We start from the raw sequence: 26,151 nt of genomic DNA, 5'->3' as shown, positions 1-26,151 counted from the left end.
GAAATAGCCATTGGGCCATGTTGAAGGTATTGTCAAGTCATGGACAGGTAAAAGCCCTAACTGCACAAGGACTCATCTTTGATTCAGGGTATGTTATCATTGAGGCCATGTTGTTGTTATTTATCCTCTAGGGGAGCAGGAGAAACTTCCAGTAGACCCATTCTCTCTTTTGTTGAGCTATATCATCTTTATAATGCATTTATTAAAATGAAAGTATATTTTATTTGTATACAAATTATCTTTGTGTCTTTTTTTTACTAAGACACTATTGGTTTCGTGTGGCTTCATTGTAATAGGAGAAAGGATTTCACATGGAGAAATATATTTCCTCTTATTCTGCTACACTCTAGGATTCACTTTTCATGCTAAACTCTAGCATTCACTTAGGCAGTACCCATGTACTCATCTATTCACTCAGGCACTACCCATTCACTCATTTAATGAGCCAGGCATTTCTCTTGCACTCATACTTCGAATCATCAAATGACCCAGACATTACCCTTCTACCAAACCTTCCACTCAGGCACTACCCATGCACTTATCAATTCACTTAGGCAATACCCATACACTCATGCTGTGCAGTCAACACTGAGGGGAGCACAAATTGTGCACTGCATGTACCATGATACAAAGGAGAAAGCTTTTCTGGGTTATGATGTAGTGTCTGGAGGTAACACTTTTCCCTGCCCAAACAGATTTTCATGACCTCCTCTGCCATTTATCACACATTCCTAATGTTCCTTTTTGTAAAAATTGCAATCCAGCCCATTGATTACACTTTATACGGCCCCAGCCGGAGATTACGGCTCGAACCATAGAGCACGGACCTAGCCGGAGACTACGGTCCGGGTGCGGAAAGTACGCTTCGGGTGCGGAGAGTACGGTCCAGGTGCGGAAATTCCAGCCCGAGAGTGAACGTTAAGGTAGGAGTCGTAAGTGCATTCTGTGAATACCAAAAATCGCGAGTGCCTTCTGTGAATACCAAAAGTAGTAAGTTTACGATTTTGTCTCAGATTAGTTCTCTGAATCTGCCCCAATTTGTTGACTCTTAAGGACTTGAAGATCTCCACTTCAAAACCCCTTTGGTTAGACCACATGAGCAATATTTTAGTCATCAAGCTATTTTTACTCATTAAGCTATTTTTATTCCTACTAAGGAATTACAATAAAAGTTATAAAATTGTGCTATCACCGTTCTATTTCTAGTCGCAGAAGAGTTAAGCCTACTTTTCATTTTATCTTAAAATTCTTTTAGTGCCATTTGTTCATGCTGGTATTCAAGAATGTGTTTCTACTTGCTATATGTGTTCTCAATGTAATTCATTGCTTTCTTAGCCTTTTCAATCATTGCAGTCCTTTTCAGTGGCATCTGAACTGTGGCATATGAACTTGACATATCTCACCACATTTCTTCTGCTTTCTAAAGTTTCCTGTGTGATCATATCAGAGTACACACTTTCTGAGAAATTTTATTTTTTCTCCATTGCAGAAGATACCAACAGCTGAAGAAATGGTCTAGAGTTTTTGACAGATATATTTCATCTTCATGGAGGTACTCAGTTATCAAATTTTTTAAAACCTTTTGTGAAGCATTCGTAATTGGACAAGCTCTACCTTCTGGTTATCATTTCCAATCCATGGGCAGACATAATGAAATAATAAGTCTGGAGTAATCGTCACAATCCTACTGTAATACTACTCAAGATGATTAGACTTCTTATCTACCAATTACATAATGTTCCTACAATTATGCAGCTATAACTGCTACTCGAGTATAACGATTCTTTTGTATGTAAAAATTCCATCAGTGTGTTTTTCCAGCTCCTCGACAAATTGATACTTTCATGCCTGCTGCTACTGAATATTTGAGTTGGTTGAATAAACAAAGACAACTTATTTAAGAACATTTACATCATTCTAAAATCATGATGAAGCAGTATGCTGGTAAGTGAAGATCAAGCTCTACTTTGTGTTGTCGTAGGAAGAATATTTGGCTGACTGCTTGTTTTCCCACAGTTCATAATTTATAGGCCAAATATCCAAAACCATTTTTGTGCCATTCGTGATAACTCACCAAGTTAATCCTGTGGCTTTCCAGTTAAAGTTTGCTCATGTTTGGAAGATTAATTTTGTTTTTCATTCTTCTCAACTGAAGCCCAGGGTACTTGATCTTTCTCATTGACTTCAAACTCTTTGAAACCTTACAAAAAGGTACAATTGTATTAAATATATGAGGTTTAAGTGATTTGTGATTCTATGAAGTCTGAGGAAATCTTCAATTTATTATCCAGTTGAAGGATTATCTTCTAAGTGAGTGCTCCTGGAAAGATGCTTCTTCACTGCATGCCCATATTTTCCCAAGGCATCCGGAGAAACCCAAGAGCATACCAGGGCAGTACAATGAACAAGAGCTTACCTAGGACCTTACAGGGTACGAAGTCTCTTGCGTGCTACAGTAAAGCAGGTTCTCTGCACCGCATCATGTGATGTGTGGTTCATACAGGGTGTGTGTGTCAGGGTGTGTGTGTGAGCCGCTCCAGTGTTCCTTGCCCACAGTGACCTGTAGATTTCATTTGCAGGTTGAGAGGTGACTGGAACGCAAGTGACAACTACAGGCATCTAAAATACACATGGGATGCGAATGTCAAACTTGGGCTTTTTTTCCATGGGAGTATACATGCCATAAATTTGCAATTAGAGACAGAGATTAGCCTTATTAAATGCCATACCCAAGATGGTGGTCTGTCCACTGGGAGCTCTTAGAATATTCCATGTAGAGGAGTTTCTTCCTATGAGATCAATTCCTGTTTTGAGAGAGTTGGACCAATACCTGGTTCAACAGATTTGGATTGTTGCTTGTGAACTAGTCCTTTGTGATCTGTTATTTTCTGCCTTGAATGTTCTGCTTAAAGTTTGGAATCTTCTTTTCCTTCAGAAAATTAGATCATCTTCTTAATGCAAACTTTAACCTTGAATATGTTGATGGAAGATTGGCCTGCCATTGCTATCGCTGTCAACTGCTTCCAAAGTGATTATGACAGTACTCTTCTAGCAGAGAATTTCCTAATGAATGTAAAAAAGGTTAATGTATTCAGGAGTTATGCAGTGAGAGCAGCTTATGGTTCACCTAAACTACACATACTTACACAGTACCACAAAACTTGTACTGACTGCCTCCCATATACTATTCAAAGTTCATTTGCTGACGCTTAAAATGCTTGTTGGCCATAGCCTACAGTACCTAAATAAGAGCCTTATATTTAATAGCCCTAGAAAATACTAATATTTGAAAATGTTGATGCATATAATAAAATACATTAAGAACATACACTGTCCAAAAAACAATAATATAGTAACAATATCGTAACAATATCGTTGTTGATAATAATATATTTATTACGTTACGTCCTATGGTGAATCAACAATTGTTAACTGTAGACATTAGGCAGTAATAAGTATAGAATAGCAACAAACTAGAGGAACAGAGATGGGAAGGAGAATATTCAAGCTACTTAATTGAAACATCTAAATTATAATAGTATAAAGTAAGTCATGAAGCAGCAACAAATTAAACTAATAATATATTATGTGCAACATGAATAACAGTTAAAAAAAATTAAAATCTAACAGAGGTTTATATACTTCAACTGAGTTCACTGAAGGATCAAACGCATCATGTTGATATTTACTCAATCACTGTATGAAAAGAGACAAAATGCTGTCTCCTTTACTAAATGTATTCAATGAAGTCTCAATTCTTCTATTAAAACATATAACATTCCACCATGAAGATATGCTTAGTTTGAAATTAACTTTAAAATGAGATTCAATCTGTTGTACTGTTGGTGCAATAAAAATATCTACAATCTTCCTTTCATCGGAAGTCCTGACCAAACTACAGTAAGACCACCTAAAACATTACAGTGGAGAAAAGGAATATTTGTACATAGAACAAAATTCATTTAGTTCCACATTAATGTCTGGAAAAAACATTGACACTTTAAAAAGAATATGAAAAGCGAATACACTTTTTTTTTCCAGTCCATCAAAGATTTGATAACGAGTTATTATATTTTTTCAATTTACAAAGGCTCTACAAACATTTTTAAAAGTAGTGTACCAGCTGAACTGGAAGTGGAGAGATTCTTGCAATGTCTTAAAAAACATCTTCAGGGTAAAACTCTCCTGATTCCTGCATTCATTGGAAGGCTGTCACAAAGTGTGGCTGTGTAAATGCTATAATGTGCTTAGCAGGACTGGTGACCACAGAAATGTAAGGACAGCTAATTGGTGAGGTTTCAGACCCCAACCCTGAAAAAAGTCATTTTTGAAGACTTGAATGGTCCAGATACAGACAGAAAGGCATCAATAAGTCTCATACAAGTAGACAGTGAATGGTCAAAATGAGATATTCAGCCAGCAGGATGCAGCAGTCTTCTGAGGTAGCCAACCAGAAAGTGGCCAAAGAACTAGGCACTGCATCCCAGATAACATTCTGAAAACTCCATGCTCTTCCTTCTCTTTCCCCAAACCATTGTGCATTTTCCAGATGAGCTGCTCAAACACGAGAAGGCATCTGCCCTCTTTAGCTGCAGGTCCAGAATCCTTAACCCGGGGTGTTCAAGGACCCAAGCAAGCACACAGACGCGCTGCAGCAAATGCCCTTTTAATATTACATTATTTTACTTGTCACCTGTTCTCTGTACTTGCAGCAAACACCTGTCAACTGCCCTATGTACCAGTAGTGAACGTCATGTCATTATTCCTGATCATTGAAACACCTGTCTCAGTTCTTTTCAGCTGTGCCAATTCACTTACTGTATTTTAACTGCAGGAAGACCATATACCTTTTTAAGGAGCGCTTCAGATGTGTCATATACGTTAACATTTACTAAACCCAATATCTAAAGCTAATGTCTACCATTGAGCTACATATTTTTCTTGCTTCTGCTTACTAGTTACAATCAACTGAGAATGCCAAAAAGTCCTAGAACCGTACCCTGGTTAGATGTATCCTCTCCTCAAAACTCAACGCTTATAACATGGAATATAACGTAGATCTGAGAAAATTTTAAACAATATATGTTCTTTGGGTTATTACTATAAACTCAAATAAAACTTAATATTTTCTTTATCAACTCATGATTACACCTTTCCTAAGCCAGACCAAAAATAGCAACATTCACCACAACCTAGCACTTAAACTCCATCTGCACGGTTTATTGAAGGTCCATAAATGTTCCACAATCAATGGCTCTTTTGGCGGTGCCAAAACTATGAGTACCACGTCTAGTGGGTGGGGTAAGGCAGACCAGCAGAGAATGAGGCTTTCTCTAAGATCGCAAATACTTCAAAATGCACTTCAACAACAGGAGAAGTAGCGGAAGAACCAACAATTTAAATCGCCTTACTTGTTTTCTCCCACTGTCCTTCTGCCTTGCCGTATAGTTATTGCTGTAGGAGAGAAATGCAAATAGGTGCAGGAAAAGCAACTGCACTACCAAAAAAGGTGGAGAAAACAAAATGTAAATATTAAAAGGGCTGTAGTATCCCACCTGGCGGATACAACACTGGCGTACTGTACTCAAACTCAACCCACACTTGGACAAGGCCAAGGGTATAAACAAAAGGGCATCAGTCTGTTGTAGTCTGACTCAGTAATGCAGAGCAGGTGTCCAGATCTTACTTACGTGGTGCACGGAGGCCCTGTGGGGTGGGCCGACGGAGATACCATACTGGCAACAAAGAGGCAATAGCCTCATGTGCTCACTCGCAGTGAGGCTCGCCTTCATGAATTCCATTTCTGAGGAATGCAACCTGTAAAGATGAACTCTACTAGCACACCAAACAGGAGCAGACAGCAGACCCCTCAGCATCCCCAGCGCATATCAGAGAAATCTGGATGGAGCACTGAACTACCAGTGAAGGGTGACTATAGCAGGCCCTCATCCACATTTGAGGCTCTATACCGATGCATCCAGATACTCACTGCGGCAGCGCAGCTGCATGAAGGGACCCAGCAAGCAGCAGCTGAGTCACCTGTAGATGCAGTACCACCACTGCAAGTCACAAATTGGTGAACCGCGAATAAAGAATTTCAACTGTCTCCCATCTCAGCAATGGTACACTACAAGACTCAGGCACAACCATGTGTGCACCTTTGCAGCCAATACTAAACAAAGGGAAAGGAAAAGTATCCGCCATGTGAGTGACTCCAGCTGGCAGAGAGTTCATGGCCAACACATGTTGTTTCTCCCATTTAGAGACGCAACATACAGCGGCAAGGACACTAAAACAAAACTACGATCGTAGATGAACAGAAACACGTAAATGCCCCGGCTCAAGACCCATTGTGCTTGGAGACTAGGGTGATCCCACTGGTTCCACCCATACAGAATAGCCATCCCTCACACTAACTGTCAGAAGCCCTACCACCGTTCAATGAATTAGCAGACCTACCAACCACAACACTACGGTCGAAGACCTGGCAGAATAGGCTGAACAATTACCTTCAAACAACCATAGAAACAGATAACATGGTAAAATGATCCCCCCTTCTACACTTTGCGGGAGAAGAAGTATTCAAGCTCCTCGAAAAGCTCTCAAACAAAGGCGATGAAGATGACTATGCCCCAGCAATAATAGTGCTCAATGCACATTTTAACCCTCAAGTCAACCCAGACTGCAAGCGTCGTCAAGCAAAACAGAGAGGGAGAGAAACAATTGGTGGCTTCAATATGAAGCTTCCTGAAATGGCCAGCATCTGCACCCAAGACTATCCACAGCAAGAAGTGTGCGAATAAATAAAACAAGGATGCTGATCCATAGTTTTCTGTCACCCTATTCTGCAAGAGCCAGGCATGAAACTGGAGGACATACTGATTCTCTCCCACTCCAACAAACTAGCCAACAGCAGATCTGAACACAAAGAAGTAGCTCTTGAGAAGCATGGCATCCAGTCAGACCCTGAATCAGCATCAAAGATCTAGCAATAGGTCATCCACCTTGTCCACAAATCAAGGCAACTTCTGCCATCAGTGAAATGCCATTCAATTTGAGGGGCATGTGGCAATTGTGGATGAGACCCAAAGCTCATGACACAATGCCCAGTGTAAAGAGAAACTTGTGTGTAAAGTGGTGAGGCAGATGAATCACTGACTACCAAGCCAGCAGTGCATACAATCATAGCCACTGCCAAGTGACTGGGGTCTGCACCCCACTGAAGTAGCCACACCTGAGGCCTGAGAAAAAGGACTAAGATATCATCATCATTCTCTGCAAGGAGAACACCATAATGCGACCCCAGACCATTTGCAAAATAGAGATTGCAGGGTTACGCATCGCAGTGCTAATTGACACAGGAACATTTGTGAATGTGATGGGCTATCACAGATTCCAAGAACTCAGAGCCCACCCAAATCTATGCCTCACCAAGACCAATATAAACATTTATGAAGGTCTCACACCATTGCCCCTAGCTGCAATATTTGAGGCAAAAGTATGGCACCTCACTGAAGAGGCTAAGGCAAAGTTCGATGTCACTAAGAACACAGGAGGGACCCTGTTAAGCTGCCACACAGCGGAGGAATTAGAGCTAATTTCTGTTGCTCTTCAAGTCCATGACTGTCAAGTGCAGCAGGTTCTGAAATACTTCATACACACAGTAAAGTATGTCGCACTGTCCCACAGAAGAGTGACGTTCTACCTCTGGTCACTATGCAGAATTAATCAATGTATTGTTTGGGTCGGGGGATTTGTTGGACGCTCTGAAATAGCCTGTTTTTATATCAGATTTGAATTCAAAATCCTCCTATATAATGACTAATGAGTTGGGGGTCGGCGGCTGAGAAGTGGCCATATAGAATGGGTTTTGATTGGTTTATGAATGACCCCCCAAAAATGAAAATGGCTGGTCTATTTCTACCCATTAGTTTGTACTAGAACATGGATGCATTAAGTGGTGCTATTAATATATTTATAAATTGTGTACTGATTGGGTCTTTTATGTTTTCTGGTCTCCTAGAACATAATTGTTTGATTGTATGAAAAAAGTATTTTTTTACATAAATTTGTTCTGAAGAAGGCGTGGTTTCTACCATATGACCCGCCGAAACACCGCGTTGACAGAAAATGTTTTTTTAAAGTAATTAGGACTGAATGGGATATCATTTTATATAATAAGCATTTATTGTTTTTTTTTAAGTATATAATTTTTGTTGAAACTTTGGAATGCATGAAGAGTGTTAACAAGGACTAGTGTGTTTACTAATGTAAGTGTGTGATACATACACTGCATATTCTGTCTTGAGAACTATACGCAATATATGGATATGTATGATGTTTTTAAGGTTTTTAAATTCTGTCTCACACTGAATATGTGAATATTGGTATATTATTGTATTTATTCTGAATGACAGCAATAATTTTTTTTTCAATAAGGCAACAGAGTGATATATAGTTTCATGTATCATTGGCATTGATGTAATATTGTGTTTAGTTTATGCTTACTGGGCTATTGAGATATGATTTTGGTTCACCCACTGAATTGGTTTGCATAAAAGCAAATCTCTTGTTCATGGTATAATCTACCCCGTCCCTTTTGGCTAGAAAGGGTGAATTTTTGGGGGATTTGCATCTACTCATGTAAACAGCACATTTGAAGCTATGATGGAACAAGTAAAAATTATTTGAAAAGAGCAAGATTTTTTTCCTACAGTAGAAAAAACAATTACATAAAATATATGTAAAGCCAGCTTCAAGGTAACCAAAAACAAACAGTGGAGAGCAAAAATGTTGAGGTGCTGAAGTGCAAGCTTTATTTCAACAATAAAAGTAGCGAAATGCAATTTCATTTAGCAATGTTTACATTAAAGTCCATTCCTAAAAATGCAAGTTGAATGAAGTGGTGGTAAGTGAAATATGATCTATTCCAAAAATATATTTTGAAGCGATAACGAGGGTGATTAATGTTAAAACTGTATTGACACCCATATTACTCGCTAGCTAGGAAGTAAAAGCACAATTCCATCTACTTTTATTGTAATTGTATTTATATGGCGTTTACTATCCCTGACAAGTCACTGAAGCACTTTACGCTAGGTAGCACACTGCTCTGGGAACCCAATGCCAGTGCTTAGTCAGTGTTTATTGGTTACAATTGGTTATTTGAATTAATCTTGTGTTCTCAAGGAAATCATTTCATGCATTTACATACGTTTCGTTTTATTGGAATATTGAACTAATAGGACTGAGGTGTGATCAATAGTAGGGGCATGTGAGTTCATGAAGTTGGCTGGAGGGATTAATAAATGAGCTACAGAAGATTCAGGGGCATTACAAAGGAGTTTGTTGTGCTTTTTGAAAAGAGTTTGGACAATTTGTAAAAATGCCTTAATAGTGATTAAGGCAAGCTCACATGTGACAGGGTAGACTGTGGGCCCGATTCACAGAAGTAATTTGAGACAAAATCCTAAACTTACTACTTTTGGTATTCACAGAAGGCATTTAGTAGTAGTACAGTTAGAATTTTGTCTTAAGTCTGTCTTAAGTCTGTCTTAAGTCTGTCCTAAGTTTGTCCTAAGTTTGTCCTAAGTCTGTTTTAAGTCTAACTTAAGTCAAACTTAAGACAAAATCCTAACTTTACTACTACTAAATGCCTTCTGTGAATACCAAAAGTAGTAAGTTTAGGATTTTGTCTCAGATTAGTTCTGTGATTCGGCCCCTGTGTTCGGGGAAAGACTTTGAAAAACTATAAATTAATCTGTAAAAAACAAGAACGCCTTTGGAGATTCGCTTATGATACTGGGGAGAAGGAAAAGTATACATTTTGCCTTAACAAAAACAAAGCTCTGGTAGCCATTGAAAAGATAAAGTATTTCACTCAGAGAATTGATAGTGACAGAAACTCTGTTTAATACAGCCGAGTCTCTTGCATCACTTTGCATACCAGATTTTGTGTGTATACAGAAACTGTGTGATAAGATTGCTAAACACTTCCTAAGCAAAGTAAAAAAAATTTTTTAATGAAGTTTACCAACCTAGGACATCGTAGGAGGGTGTTGTTACTCAAGCAGACTGGAAATTTATGTCCCGAACATGAAGGTCCTTGTTTCTCTAAATTCGCTAACTTTGATGTCATGCAAGTTGTGAACATCACTGCCAAGGCAAAATCGGGGTCACCCCTGGGACCCTGCCCAGTGACAGTCTTAAAATTGGCAGTGGACATCGATGCCGAAAACCTGGCCAAAATTATTAATGTAGTCCTCAGCTCGGGCAGCTTTCCCAATTTTACCTATCCTAAAGAAACCCAATTTTGATCCCAATTATACAAATAATTTCTGTACAATTTCTCATCTACCATTGCCAGCAAAACTTTTAGAAAAGGTCATGAAGACTCAACTCTTAGAGTACATCACTGAGTATAGCTTGCTGGGGGATGCACAACATGGTTTTAGAGGCAGCAATAGCACAGGATCAGCATTGATTCAGTCTGTGGAAGAAATCAGAGGAGCATTGGACAGTGAAGGCAAGGCTGCCCTTATTTTGTTGGACCTGTCAGCGGCCTTCGATATTGTCCACCACCCCATCTTGGTGAAACGGATAGCAGCTATAGGGGTGCAGGGGCAAGCTCTCAATCTTTTGAGATTTTTTCTTGAAGATAGGATGCAATTTGTAGCCTTAGATCCATTTTAAGTCAGAACCATTTCATCTTCTGTGTTGCGGTCCCCAGGGTTCCTCCATCAGCCCCGCGCTTTTTAATGTCTATTTAGCAGCCCTGGCTCCGATAATCAAATCTTTCAGCTTGGCCTAACCTCATACGCTGGTGATACTTAAATTGTAGTGGCCGCTGCAAATCAGCCAAGTACCATGGGGAAAAAATTCCATTACTGTATGGCAGCAGTCAGCAACTGTTCTATTGGAATTCAGTTTTTAGCAGTTACTGCTCAAAACAGAATCCCAATAAAACAGAGGTGGTGCTGTTCCGAAATGATCCCTCTTTTTGGTCACCAAGTTGCTGGCCAGAAGAGTTGGGCTGTTTACCTAAGCCGTTTGATAAAACTACAAATTTGGGAGTGATCGTAGACAACAAGCTAACCTTGTCTACTCAGGTTAACGTTTTAACATCATTCACTTTTTTTATTCTCAGAAAGATCAAAAGGATCTTAGCTTTTATTCCCCCTAAATCCCCCAAATATTGTAATATCTGTTATGTTATGTTATGTTATAGCGACTTGTATAGCGTGCGATTACCAAATAGGTGTCCTGGCGCTGTCCACTACTCCCTAATCCAGACAGGCAAAACTAATAACCAAACAGCCAGGTCTTCAGCGCCTTTCTAAAGCACAGTAGGCTATCCATACGTCTCAGATGGAGAGGCAGGCCATTCCATAGTTTAGCTGCACAAAGGGAAAAGCTACGTCCACCCCAGCTGGCCTTGTTTATAACTGGAACAGTAGTCAGGTTAGCATCAGATGATCGAAGCCGCTGCGGAGGGGCATACCATTTGAATTGTTCTCTCAAAAAGTTAGAGCGTTCCTCATGTAAAGCCTTAAAAACCAAGCACAATGCTTTAAACTGGACTCCGCTCCTAACGGGAAGCCAGTGCAGATCCCGGATGGCCTTTGAAATGGGAGAAAATTTGGGGATGCCAGTTAAAAGTCTAGCCGCAGCATTCTGTAATAGCTGCAATCTGTGCAGCAGATTTTCCTGTATGTTAAGGTACAAACTGTTGCAGTAATCCAATCTAGATGTTACGAGGGCCGTTACCACCGTTTTACGGTATTCATGGGGGAGCAGAATCAGGATTTTTTTCAAAGTTCTCAGCAAGTACCCTATTTTAGAGGCTACCACTTTAACCTGTATGGCCATAGAAAGTTTGGCATCCACCACCATCCCGAGATTTTTTACCTTATCAACCGGGATGGGAAGAGCCCCCAGTTCCGGCGGCCACCATAAGGGCGTCCAGAAATGGGGGTTATTCCCAAACAACATGACCTCAGTCTTATTTGAGTTCAACCTAAGACAGTTACTAGCCATCCAGTGCCCCACTTCCGACATACAGGACTGAAAATTAAGATCTAGCCCCTTTTCTCGACCTGGAAGTAAAGACATTACGATTTGCGTGTCATCCGCATACGAAATGACACTAAACCCATAGCGTCTGATGATGGGAGCAAGGGAGGTAACATAAATATTGAACAAGGTGGGGCTTAATGAAGACCCCTGCGGAACCCCGCATGGTAAGGAGAAGGGTTGAGAGGAAAAATTTCCCAAGGACATTGTTTGGCTGCGGTCCGAGAGGAAAGAGTTTAGCAGATCCCATGCTTTTCGCCGAATCCCTCCTTTCCTTAGACTATCCATCAACAAACCGTGATGGACCGTATCGAACGTGGCCGATAAGTCCAGAAGGATCGAGGCCGCTCTGCCTCCCTGATCCACTGCCAACCTAATTATTTCCGTGGCATTGATTCGGTACTATGTCCTTCCCGGAATCCGTATTGGGAAGCGTCAAGCAGAAGGGTATTCTTGATAAAGGCAGTAAGTTGTCTATTCATTGCCTTTTCTGCCTTAGTTATGACCAGACTAGACTACTGAAACAGCCTATATCTGAATTTATAGCAACAACATCTAAAAACACTGCAGGTGTTGCAAAACACTGCAGCAAGAGTACTCTCACACACATCCAAATTTACCTCAGTGAAAAATGTTATTCTTAAACTACATTGGCTGCCAGTGAACATCAGGATAAAATTTAAAGCACTGTGCATCGCTTACAAATCCCTACGTAACTTAGGACCTTCCTACTTCACCCATACGGTTAGGTGGTATATACCCAATACGACACTTACATCTGCCAATTCTAAATCCTTGGTAGTACCCAGGTTTAAAAAAATGACTTGGGGCGGCAGTAGTTTCTTCACATGAACTATTGTGGCCTGGAATGAACTTCCTTTGGATATTCGTACTGCCCCAAACTTGCTGACCTTTAGCAAGGTCTTGAAAACAAGGCTCTTCCGTAACTAGACGACTGCTAGGTCACTAGGAACCTAGCAGCCCAGATCAGGGATCCACCGCCAGGACACCTCAGGGTAACAGGGCGTTTTATAAACTCAGTTAACATTACCATTAACATGCAGTACTTGAAAGAAGCAGTAACCTCTTGATTGTAAAAATGTGTGAAAATATAAGGGAAATTATGCAAACATCGAAATTCTGCTCATGCTGAAGTGGATTTCTTTTGCTATCCGCCATAAAGCTTGCCTCACAGTAGTAAAAGGATCCATTTAGGTTCCCCTGGTTTAGAACGGCAAAGGATGAGGGATGAGAATAGACTTCCCAGGCAATATACATGCATTGACTGCATTCCTGTGGGAGGGAGGTGTTGATCTAGACAGGAAAGTGTAAGGGGTGGAACAGGACTACCTTTACAAATTCCTTGTGGTTAAATTCTTTCTCAACACCGTCATTTGACAGATGGTGGGGCTGACAGTGAGGCTGAGGCTGTAGCTCCTGTAGTTCAAGGTGAACACCATTATTGGCCAGGCCTGTTATTTGTCTCTTTCTTATTGCTGTGTCAGGAAGGTTGGGGTCAAGTGAGTCACACCTCCTTGTGCTTGTGTTGTGGGTGCTTCTGCCTGCAGCCAGCTCCATCACTCCCTGCTGTGAGAAGCATGCTTTACACCATGGGTACTCACAAACATTTTACCGGGGGCCACAAAGTTTGGTCTATGGTGTGACCGAGGGCCGCACTGATGCCAGCGGGGGGGGGGGGGGAGGGGTGTGTGTAAAGTGGGTGTAGGGGAAGCAAAGCAGGTATGTCTAGTGGCTGTTTTTAAAAATGAAGGTGTTCCTAAAGTTAACTACCTAGTTACTTCCTTTCCCTAACTGCAATTAACCTTTAAATAAGTGTTTGCTGTATATTTAACATTTTTTCCCATGCTAGTGCTGAGTCGAGTAAACAGCAGCTTAGTGCTGCTGCTGCCCAGGGCATCGCATGTAAAGGTCAGGAGGGCCGCATGCAGCCCCTGGGCCGTACTTTGAGTATCACTGCTTTACACACAGGCTGTGTCTGGGAGGGGGTGCGCCTAAGAATGGTGATAGGTCTCTACAATGCCGGTTGCAGGATTAAATAAGCACACAAAACTGACATCAGAGGATGATGACCCAACAAACCCCACACCAAAATACAAACCGGGTAGGAGACTGTATTTTAAATTTTTTAACCTAAAAGTAAAGTAGGTCTGCCCATGTGGATGCCACCTTCATGAAGCATTACTTTTAATATTCTGTGTGAAAAGCAGACACACTAAGGACCCCTGCTTTGCAATGTGCAGTGGCAGAGATCCACCCACACTGGATGCTTAATTCAGACGGCCTGCTTGCCCCCAAAGCCCCCTCCTCCTCTTTCTAGGTCTCCAATGATCAGCAGGGCTGTCAGCTGAAGAGCCAGCCTAAAAAATGCATCTCCCTGTAGCCATCCAGAGCTAAATGTAGAATACAACGAATAAGCGCTGAGGAACACGTTCATGGACGCCATTTAAGAGTCGCCAGGGGTGCAGCTGCGACCCCTGTCTTTCCTCCTGGGACCCCTAGCACTGTGCCTGCTACCCCTAATCTCAGAGGACAGTAGCTAACTTGGAAAAGAATCAAACTGTTGCAAGTGGAGTGGATCGTCTCCATGCCTCCTGCTGCCCCCGAGCATGTGGAGGAAATAAGAAAGAAATGCAGGGAGGGAAGGACAGAGAAAAAGAGCGAGGGGTAAAGGTAATAAAGCATTTGAGGCAAAATGAGGTTAGAATAGGTAAAGAAAGAAGACACTACAGAGAGAAGGGGTGAGAAGTCAAACGATATCGACAGGAGGATGTTTGTTTCAGACAGACAAAGAGGGATGAAGGAGACACCAATAGGACTGAGAGATAGGTGTGAACAGACAGATAAGGGAGTAGCAGAGGTGAAATGGAATGGAACTTGAGACAGATCAGGTGAGGGAGGGGAAAACATGTATTATAGGGAGATCACTGAGAAAGACACAGTTAAGATAGACAGGAGGGGTGAGAAAGAGTCCGAAACAGGTGAGAAAGACATGTGACAGATATAAAAAAAAGTTAGACAGTTCATAAACAGCTGAGGGGAGGGTGACAGTGTGTCAAAGTCATGTGACATCACTTCCTGTGATGTAATTGGTATCAAAACATGTGATGTCGCTTCCGCTACCCCTGGCATTTTTTCGTGAATCAGCGCCATTGCACATGTTGCCGCTGTCTGTCAGAAGTACCTGAAATTCAATATACAACAGACTGCATGTACAGTAAGCAGGAAGAGACCGCTTTTTCCTGCATTCCGTCCAGGGGCGTAACAAACGCCCCCGCAGCCCCCGCGGTGCGGGGGGGGCCCCAGTCTTCGGTAGGTGAAGGGGCCCCCTCAGCTCTGTGAGTGAAAATGCTTGCTCTAAAAAGCAGGTGCAGTCTGCAGCCTGCTCTGCGCTCCTCCCGTAGACCCAGGGCAGGACTAAAGAGAAACAAAGTAACAAGTTACATTGTTTCTCTTCAGTCAGAGCCCGGCAGGAAAAAGGATGGGGCTTTCGGGGAGAGAGGTTAGACTTGTAAAGAGCAGGACAGGTCACATTCTGCAGCGTTGTCGGTAAGTCTAGCAGTTTTAATTGTGAAGTTTTAATTGTGTGCTCCTTCAAAAACATGCTATGTTGTGGGTTGAGAACAAATGCCTAATATGTTTTAAAATGCAGCATTTACATTTCTACAGATAGGTTATCTGGGACTTTAATTAGTCCCAGCTGTAAATATCCTCCTGTCGCTGACCCTTTTCTTTGTCTCACACCACTAACAAGTGCAGGATATGTTACCTCCTGCCAGGCCCGGTTCTAGAGGGTGGGGTGGGCCGGGTGGGCCAGGCCCACCCAAACATGAGCCATGGCCCTCCCAGTGAATCTGCCACCGATGTACAACTACATAAAAACTGTGCAGATAACTGGTGATTTACGATCCTGCTGCAGAGTAACCATTTGTCTATTGGTAGTTTTTAAATGCTGATAAACTGAATTTTATGGGAATAGCTCAGTGGGTTACTACCTCTGTCACAGATATCCTTGTGTTACTTGCAGTTCAGAAGTTACTATCCTAACATAGGACAGTGACCTATGAACTGTCTTTAAAGAGCTGCATACAAACTTCGCTTTTTTGTATTGTGATATAGTTAGAACTTCTCCATTCCTTCATTATTCTAATGTTGCCAAAAAGAGTTTGTTTGGGAAGTTATTACATTTTTATCAGTAAAGCCAACCCCCAACCACTGGAGTACTCTTTAAATCCTGAGTTTGTGCTTCTCCAGTCCAAACCCTCGTAAAATATATTGCCCACCAGTATGGATGACGCGATTTCTACACCTTGTAATCCTCATTGGCTTATGTGACATTCCCCATAGACTGATTTATTGTCTCTGTATAATGCGTGCTGTTATGTAAAGTACTATGACACCCTACACTCATATGAGTAGCGCTGTACAACAAATGGAATGGATATGAGGGGCAACGGAGAGATGAGGGGCACAAGTGGAGGGTGGCAGTGAGGGAATCTGAGGAAGAGGTCATGGGGTGGGGAGCTACAGAGAGATGAGGGGTACTGGTGGAGGGCGGCAGTGAAGAAATCTGAGGAGGAGGTCATGGGGTGGGGGGGAACTACAGAGAGATGAGGGGCGCTGGTGGAGGGAGCAGTGAGGGAATCTGAGGAGGAGGTCATGGGGTGGGGGGCTATGTAGAAATGAGGGGCACTAGTGGAGGTTGGCAGTGAGGGAAGCGGAGGAGGAGGTCATGAGGTGGGGGAACTACAGAGACCTGAGGGGCACTAGTGGGGGGTGGCAGTGAGGGAATCCAAAGAGGAGGTCACGGGTGGGGGGATCTACGGAGAGATGAGGGGTGCTGGTGGAGGGTGGCAGTGAAGGAATCTGAGGAGGAGGTTATGGGGGTGGGGGGGGGAACTACAGAGAGATGAGGGGCGCTGGTTGAGGGAGCAGTGAGGGAATCTGAGGAGCAGGTCATGGGGTGGGGGGGCTACAGAGAAATGAGAGGCACTAGTGAAGGATGGCAGCGAGGGAAGCCGAGGAGGAGGTCATGGGGTGGGGGGAACTATAGAGAGATGAGGGGCACTAGTGGAGGGTGGCAGTGAAGGAATCTGATGAGGGGGTCATGGGGGGGGGAACTACAGAGCGATGAGGGGCACTGGTGGAGGGTGGCAGGGAATCTGAGGAGGAGGTCATGGGGTGGGGGGAAATACGAAGCTATGAGGGGCGCTTGTGGAGGGTGGCAGTGAGGGAATCTGAGGAGGAGGTCATGGGGTGTGGGGGAGCTACAGAAAGATGGGGGACACTGGTGGAGGGTGGTAGTTAAGGAGTCTGAGGTGGAGGCCATGAGGGGGAGTGGCTATGGCGAGATGAAGGGTACTGTTGGAGGGTGGTAGTTAAGCTATCTACAGAGAAAGAGGTCAAAAAAGAGGTCAAAAAGACGTTTGCACCAGCAATAAAGCCGGCCCTGTCATGGCCTTTCTGTTTTCATTTATTTAATTAACAGTCAGGTGATTAGGACAACTGTGGAGCATACTTTATCATGCATGCTAATTATTTTTACTGCTATATTCAATGTTTCAAGTTTGAAGGTGATTTTACTATTGTTTTTTACTGGGAATAGTGAAAGTGGAACTGAATGGTGGCTGATATGGGGCTAGGGCCCAAGGTCAGGTGTGAGATAAGGTGTGATGGAGAAGGGTGGTAGAAAAGTGGATAATCAAGCCTGTAAGAGAGTGCGCTGCAGAGTCAGAGGTCAGGTGGAGGTAGTAATGAAGAGGGTTTCTCCCTGAAGGCTCGCACAGAGGAAGCCCGGGTAGTGTCACTTGCTAGATACTCCCACCTTAGAAACTTCCTCTTCCCATCAAAGGGACATTGCATGGAAGAAAAGCACTTTTTGAGAGTGATAACATTTAGAAAGAGACTTTGAAAAGAGTGCTTTTTACTGTGCCTTGTAAGAGTAAGGAGAGATAAAGGAGGGCCCAGAAGCAGGCCTGGCTAGATATATAAGCGATAAATCGGGCCAGCAGTGGCCCACCCGAATGTACCCTTGGCCCACCCAAATAAAAATTCCCGGAGCCGGGCCTGCCTCCTGCCCCCAATTTTACCATTCCCCGTCCCACCCTTCGTGTTAGTTGGCACTAGCTTGGTTTTATTTTACCTTTGCCAATGCTTGATTACTTGCTTCACAAGCATTGGCTGCCGCTGCATGGCTCCCACGTACTGGCCTCACACTTCGTAGCTGAGGAGCCCCGTCCCCTGTTGCTGTAGACGCCTTGGTGCTGTTGCTCCACCCTGGTGTAGGCTGCCAGCTCCTCACCCTGCTCCTAAACCTCTTACTCATCAGCTCACAGCCTCACATCTACCGGGGCACATGAGCTGAGCTACTGGGAGCCGTTTGTGTTGGTCTTGGTGCTGTTCTGTGGTATTGCTTGCTGTGCTGGAAGGAGAGAGGGCTCCTTCCTGTCCACCTCTAAACAGGTGCCGGGGACTACAGAGAAAGGGGGCCGGGATTGACTACCCTTGTTGCATGTGACAATAAATGACCTAGTATTACATTCTCTCTATAATGGTGAGTTCAAATCAGAACATGCCAAATGTGGCCCTCGGGGTAAATGCACTGCTACTGGGCGCCAGAGACACACAAAAATCACTATTCGGCTCCCGGGCATCGGCTAAGCTTTATCCAAACAGTTCTGAAGTGCTGCTCACGTGGTATTAAGAAGTCTTTTCTTGCACTTTTTCGTCGAACAGCACGTCACAGAGACCGGTCTGTGTGCAACCCATTAATAAAACAAATTGCACCTCTGCCAGTGGCATAGTGTTAACTTTTGTTGAAATAGTGCCAAGAAACACGCTTATGCTGTTTGTGAGCGCTATAAAACACATAAATTGTACCTATTTCAGCTGCACGCAAGTTACCAACTGAAGCGTGTTACAATAGCGCTTAATGGAAGGTCCTTGCTCTTCATCTGATGTGTGCATAAATTGAAAAACATGTCATGCTTTGTTAGTACTGGAGTCGTAGAAGAATATGGAAGGATTTGCTGTCTTCGTCTTTCTTTTCTCATCTTGGTCTCTTTCAATCTTACTTTCATTAATCTTGCACTTAATTTACTAACTTTTCCTACTTATGCCTACTGCTGATTTTTGTTTCTACTCATAGGTTTCATACTTCCTCTTACTGTGCTACGTAACCTCTTAATTTTACCTTTCTCTTACACCTCATATTTGTTCCCACTCTTACGTTTTATTATTCCAACATACTCTTGCTTCCACTTACAATTTATTACGCCTATTTCCTCCTGCTCTTACTCATTTCTCCTCTTACTCCTATTACGTCTTCTAACTGCTATTCTTACTTTTGCTACCGTATTTACCAATGCCCTTATTACCATTAACTTAGTCCTACCTACTCCTACTTGCACTCTTACTCCTGCATACTCCTACTTGAACCTACCTTCCGCTACTTTTACATCTACATACTTCAGCTCTTCTGCTTAGCCCTTCTTATGCCTATTCTTACTCATACTTGGGAGAGGAGTTGGCCTAACGGCTAGGGCGGTTGACCTCGAATCTGGGGAACTGGGTTCAAGTCTCAGCAATGACGCTGAACATCCTGTGATTCTGGGCAAATCTCTTAATCTCCCTGTGCCTAACAAATATGAATGTGTCCTCATGTAACGCAACTGGTGCTCATGTAAAGCGCTATGATACCCGATACGGGTCAAGTTCGAGCTATATAAAACTCCATAAAATAAATAAAAATAAAAAAAATGAACAGGATCTGCTCGGTCGCATTGGAAGGTAAACAAGCATTTGCAATGCAATTGGTCTCGCATTTGTGAGAGTTAGAGCTATTGACATTGTAAAGGACAGTGTATTTTACCTATGTGTTTTCTGCTTGGAGTGGAGTGAATGTGTGTGGTGTCAAGTGGACATATGTGGTTTGGATTGGAATTGTTAGTTGTGGAATTGTGTTGTGTGGATTGGATCTGTGTAGCGAAATAATGTAATTATGTGTATAGTAATTGTGTGGTATTGAGTGTACTGGAATTATGTGGAGTGGGATTGTGTGTCATGGAGTGGGATTGTGTGTCTTGGAGTGAGATTATCTGGAATGGTATTTTGCGTTGTGGAGTGGTATGTAGTGGAGTTTACTTATGTGGTGTGCTGTTAAATATTATAGCATGATGTGGAATTTTGTGGTGTAGATTGGATGTATGTGGTGTGTTATGTAATTCTGTTGTTGGTTTGAATTATGTAGTTTGTTGTTGAATTATGTGGTGTGGAATGGAAATGTGTAGAGTTGAAATGTGTGACGTGGAAGTGTTCGCTGCTGGGTGAAAATTATGTTGAGTGGTATTATGAGGCATGGTGTGAAGTGTAGTTATGTGGAATGTTGCTACGTGACAGACTGGATTTATGTGGAGTGTATTTATGCAGTATGGATGAGAGCATAATTATGTGGAGGTTAATTATGTGGTGCTGAGTGGTATTATGTGGAGTAATTATGTGTGATGAATTGTGTGGGGATGAATTGTGGAATTGTGATGTGTGGAATTATGTGGCATGGTGTGGTGTATAATTGTGCGGAGTGGAATTATGTAGCATTTTGCAGAGTTGTATTTTGTGGAGGGTAATTCTGTGTTTTGGAGTTGCGTGTAAATATGTTGTGTGACGTATAATTATATAGGTTGAAGTGGAATTATGTGTACTTGAATTGTGTAGTGTGGAGTGTAATTATGTGGTTTGGAGTGCTATTAAGTTGTGTGGAATGTTATTATGTGATGTGGAATTATGAGGTATGGAGTGAAGTAGAAATGAGTTTGGTAGAATTAGGTAGCGTGGATTTGAGCAATCTGTGCATGCTAAGGCTTTTATGTCATGGGGTATAAAGTTGACGATTGTCTATTTTTCTTTGTAAAAATAATTTGGGCTGTTTCTTTACCTTCCGGTACATTTCTGAACAATTTGTTAAGCTAAATTGTAATGTTTCTTTTTGTGCGTATGCAGGAAAGAACGAGTGTATGTGGAATGTTGCTACGTGGCATAGACTAGATTTATGTGGAGTGTATTTATGCAATATGGATGAGAGCATAATTATGTGGAGGGTAATTATGTGGTGCTGAGTGGTATTATGTGGAGTAATTATGTGTGATGAATTGTGTGGGGATGAATTGTGGAATTGTGAGACGTGTGGAATTATGTGGCATGGTGTGGTGTATAATTGTGCGGAGTGGAATTATGTAGCTTGTTGCAGAGTTGTATTTTGTGGAGGGTAATTCTGTGTTTTAAAGTTGAGTGTAAATATGTTGTGTGACGTATAATTATATAGGTTGAAGTGGAATTATGTATACTTAAATTGTGTTGTGTGGAGTGTAATTTTGTGGTTTGGAGTGCTATTAAGTTGTGTGGAAAATAATTTGGGCTGTTTCTTTACCTTGCGGTACATTTCTGAACAATTTGTTTAGCTAAATTGTAATGTTGCTTTGTGTGCGCATGCAGGGAAGAACGAGTGTATGCAAAAAATCATCCTATGTCTCAGTACTAACTTCCATACCTCTAAACAACAATCCCAATCCTAGAATGAGTTATCCGTTTGCTTTACAACAGTTAGTAAAACAAGGAAGTGCTTTGCGAGTCTGTAAGTAGCAAAGGTTTTAAAGGGACTTGTTTTTGTGCAAAGTATTGTTTTTCCCAGTTCAAGGAAGGGATAAAAAAATATCTTCAGATAATAACAGGGGTGACAGGATGGTGCGATAGCAGAATATTGATTTGTGTGGATCTGGCGAGGACTGCGGGCAGCAAGTGCTTGATACGCTATTTGCATAAGAAAATACTATATATTTTTTTCGTTATCCTCCATTAGTTATTAGTAAGGAAGGGGGAAGAGAAGCGTTCACCGACAGCATTCGGTTAGTCTTAGGGAGACAAAGAATGCTGTGGTCTGTGGTAGATGGCGCCCAGAAGGCATACGTATATGTATCAGGAGCTGCCAAAGAAAGGAAGTGGAAATGCGCTTTAGACGTTGCTGGTATTGATGGCTACTGTGCGGTTGCAGACTTCGCTGGGCTGACAGTTGGTGGGGAAATGCTACGTTGTCATTGTAGGTTTAATTCATGAATCGCTCATTCTCTCTGGTGTTTGTCCTTGGGGTACTTGTTGACTGGTCCTACATATGGGATCTGGTTTGCCTTTGAGAGCAGGTATGGTTTAGTGGGGTACATAGTGTAAATTAATGTTGCGTGAGGAAACAAAAATCGGACACTTTGTACATTTGATATTATTGTGTGCATCATGCAGAGGATGAAAAGTAGCAGGAACGGCTTTGATGCCGTATAGGCTAGCAGCAAGAACTGTTTTGAGGTGGTCAGTTGCAGAGATTGTTCAACATTTTTAAAACTTCCATAGTGGCATTGGGGAGGCCAGCAGCTGAAAGGCTCTGTCTTTACTGGTAGGCAGTGGTTAGATGGTGACCGGTCATCAGTCTTTCTGTGGGTGATGGACAGGGGAGCAGTAGGCGGCGGTCACAGGTTTGCAGTGACATCCGAGGGGTGGTTTTAAAGGCGGGCAGAAAAGCATAATTGCGGGTTTCATAGGGGTGAGGGTAGAGTGTAATGGATGCGTTAGTAGCAGGCACGACGGAAGTGACCTGCGTTTGGAGGTGGTTAACTGAGCGGTCTTCACTTGAAGGTGGGTCAACAAGTTGGAGGATGTGTTTGGTGGGCCGGCTGGAGGCAGTGTTATGTAACTTTGCTGGAGGGCGCCGCAGCATTTACTGATGTATGTAAATCGCTCGATGAGAGGGCGGATGTGACCAATAGAGGAACCAGAATCCTTTTTTTATGGCTGGGGTGAGCCCCTGCAGTATGGCGGGTCGCTGGCCTGAGGGCTCTTGACTGGGGAGGAGAATGGGGGGCCCCCTCCATGTACTTTGCAGGGGGGCCCCCTCAAGTTTCGTTACGCCACTGATTCCGTCACCATATACAGCCACGCACAACTGTATACCAGTGCACTGCTTGTTACAAAAATATTAAAATAAAAACATCTCTAACAAAAATATAAAAACAGGAACCATAGTCAGCTTGGCCGTGTTCATCTCGCACTCCAACCGGCAAAACATCACTGACGCTTTCTTTCTGATAGAAGCAATATCCATGCCTCTGAAATATTGTACATTTATTCTTTAACTAGTGTAGTTATTTTTAAGCGATTTACGTAATGTTGTTGAGTCCTGACTAAAAGGTACACACCTTTAACTCCAAAGCACTGGGGCACATCTCCACAGACAGAATCAAACTATAGTGTGTCTTGAGAACCACTAAATGTCCTGCAATGCAGTGCTACAGTTTGATCGGACGCGCTTAGGTTTGGGCACAGAATTTGTATTTTAGATCGCCATTTATTGAGCCTTACTGCTTCTTTGCACACTTATGAGATTGTTCTTATGGGCATTCTCGGAGCTCATAGCAATTTTTAATATATATTTTTAACCTTTGTACTTCTGTCTTTTAACTTTGTGTGAGTTCTAATCTTACCTCAACTGCAGCATTTGCTCCATGTGCCTTCATCCGCATCTCTTCTCGATCCACCATGGGTTTTCTCGATTGAGTGGAAGCGTAAAGAAGGAAGTCACACTTTGCACTTTCGGGGGAACGGTTCGGAGGTCAGCGTTCTAGCAGCTGGCTTCCCCTATTTCATTGGCATGCCAGGCACGACATGCAGCGAGTGCACGCAGTGGGTGCGCTGCTAGCACGCCGAAGGAAAGCCCGTCTGCGTCCGTCCGCGCCCGTCCGTCGCCAGGAGCCAGTACCGCTGCATGTTCTATGTGAGAATCTGGCACTCATCTTAAAGGTATTTGCGTTTATACTACCCAGAAACTACTAGAGATCAGACAAGGGAACCTAAACAAATGCATTCATCTGGCTAAGGCCACTCCCTGTACCTCTGTGATATTGGAGGGTCCCTTTGCATGCAGCTCCTGCAGATTTCAGGGCATGCAATCTAAACAGCCCCTCCCCGACAATACCACACCTGATATCAACAAAAAACAGCCCAGTTCTCAAGCATTGACAGATTCTTTTTCTCAGCATCTTTTGGGGAACCAAAACTGGAACTGCATGCTTGGGAATGTAAGATCACTACAATAAAGAAAAGGGAGTTGGAGGATAGGAAGGTAGGTTTTTGCCTCCTGTTACAATATATCTATCAAAAGGGATCCAAAAGGATCCTGATAAAGCCTACCTAAAAAATAGGTGCTCTATAATTAGTAGAGTCCTATACTAGAAAAAACACTTGTTTTTCTAGAGTCCCCTCACTCACCTAGGGTTACCCCAGGGTGACATGCTTCATCATAGGGGTCCTCCCAGGCATCTACTGTCTGGGGCGTGCTACAACGTGGCGGAATACGCAGGAGCACTTTTTTATTTTAAACTATGTGTAGTGATGTGCTGTGTGGAGTGAAAAGTGAAATAAATCAGTAAAAATTACCTGGATAGTGAGCCCTAATTTTTATTCTGCTCCTATCCGGTAAATTTACATTAAAATGGGGCTAGTAGTAGAGAACAGTAACCATTATGTGAAGCTGTCCCTAGTTACTTGGTCGACATGTTTCGTGGTTACCCCAACCACTTCATCAGGACCACACAAGGACCAGCCTTGTGTGTACCACTCCGTGTTTTTACAGACCAACAAATAAATTTGTACTTTTTGCAAACGATTTGGTTTGCTAAATACATACGATTCCCATGTTACAAGGATTTCTTAGATGCATAGGGTCGTAGTTTCTATATAAAAATATAATGACCCATAAGGATTAGTTACACACCCAAGTCCACTATTTGATGTGGACAAGGGACCTCAATCTCTTTACATTCAATTTAAGTGTCAAAAACCTCTTGTATTTCTTAGAGAATAAAAGTGCATATTTAATAGTGCTCTAGTGAATATGGTGAAACACAAAGACATTATACACACATAGACATAACACACGGCTGCGGTAGGTTGCGTGGGTATAACCTACTTTTATGGAGGCGTAATTCTACTCCATGGTATTGCTGGGGCAGTGAGGCTCTAGATATCTAGAACAAGGTATGAGATTGCAAGTTAAACGCAAATGGGAATTCTTCATAGATGCGAGAGACTGAATCATAAGGATTCGTCATGGTATGTTGCTTCCTCTATGCCAACTTACTTGTCTAGATCGGACCATCAGCCATTAAATCTAGTAGCTCCGAGGAACACCGCATATTGTTGTATCACTGCCGGTGCTCCTTTTTAAATGTTTGTGCAGGCGGGAAAAAGGGAACGATTCACAGGTGTGTGCGCCTGAGTGGTTTTGGGCGCCATCTTTGAGTGGTGAATCGATTCTTAATTCTTTTAAGACAAAGTAAAGCATGGATTCTAACATCCAGCTAAGAACACAGCGTGCGATTCTTAAAAAAGGAACATTTGTAGTGTGTGAATTTGAACATCACGTTGGTTCACCACCTCGAACATCAGTTGTAGATGTCAACCGAAAGTAAACAAGTTAAAGAATACTATTCGTCCGAGTGGTTTTGGGCGCCATCTTAGAGTGGTGAATCAGTCCTTTATTCTTAGGGGCATTGTGAAAGTATGGATTCTATCCTCCAACTAAAAACACAACATGCGATTCTAAGAAAACAATATTCGTAAGTGTGAATTTGATCATAACATGAGTTTTCCACCATGAACATTAGTAGTAGACGTGTTAGAAACACTACTGTTCCGCGCTGACTAGGTGGATGTATAATCGTCCGTGGGATGAGAGACATTCTATTGCTTAAATATCCAATACTCTGATATAATTTCTAAAGCAACGGTCTTCTCTCAGGTATTTCGGGCGTCTTCTTGGAGTTGTAATTTTAACCCGATAGTAATAAGGGTTTAAGAATGTGTTGCTAATACAAAACCTACAAGGGAGGCATTATTACCAAGAATGGGTTTATTTAAAAAAACGGATGGGGGGAAGGGGTGAACCGTACCAAAGCCCTGTTACTTTGGACATTGCAAAACGGTATTTTTAGAGAGGAGTTTTCCTCATATAAAGAGTGATCT

The 26,151-nt window shown here is 42.4% G+C and overlaps 1 protein-coding gene across 4 annotated transcripts in view; it reads right to left on the bottom strand.

Annotated features, from left to right (window-relative positions):
• Nucleotides 1–26,151, bottom strand: part of LOC146854175 (aldo-keto reductase family 1 member B1-like) — a 199,226-nt gene that overhangs the window by 104,716 nt on the left and 68,359 nt on the right. Inside the window, exon 2 of one of the 4 annotated variants that reach the window (XM_085651949.1) lies at nt 2,730–3,063. The exons of the other annotated variants lie outside the window; for them this stretch is intronic. The gene's annotated coding sequence lies outside the window, so the exon portion shown is untranslated. The remainder of the gene's footprint in view (nt 1–2,729; nt 3,064–26,151) is intronic. 4 annotated transcript variants of the gene reach the window in all.

This window comes from Triturus cristatus, chromosome 4_1 (assembly GCF_964204655.1).
Source record: "Triturus cristatus chromosome 4_1, aTriCri1.1, whole genome shotgun sequence".
NCBI lineage: Eukaryota > Metazoa > Chordata > Amphibia > Caudata > Salamandridae > Triturus > Triturus cristatus.
The sequence above is the reverse complement of the archived record's forward strand: the minus strand, read 5'-3'. Positions and strand labels throughout refer to the sequence as shown.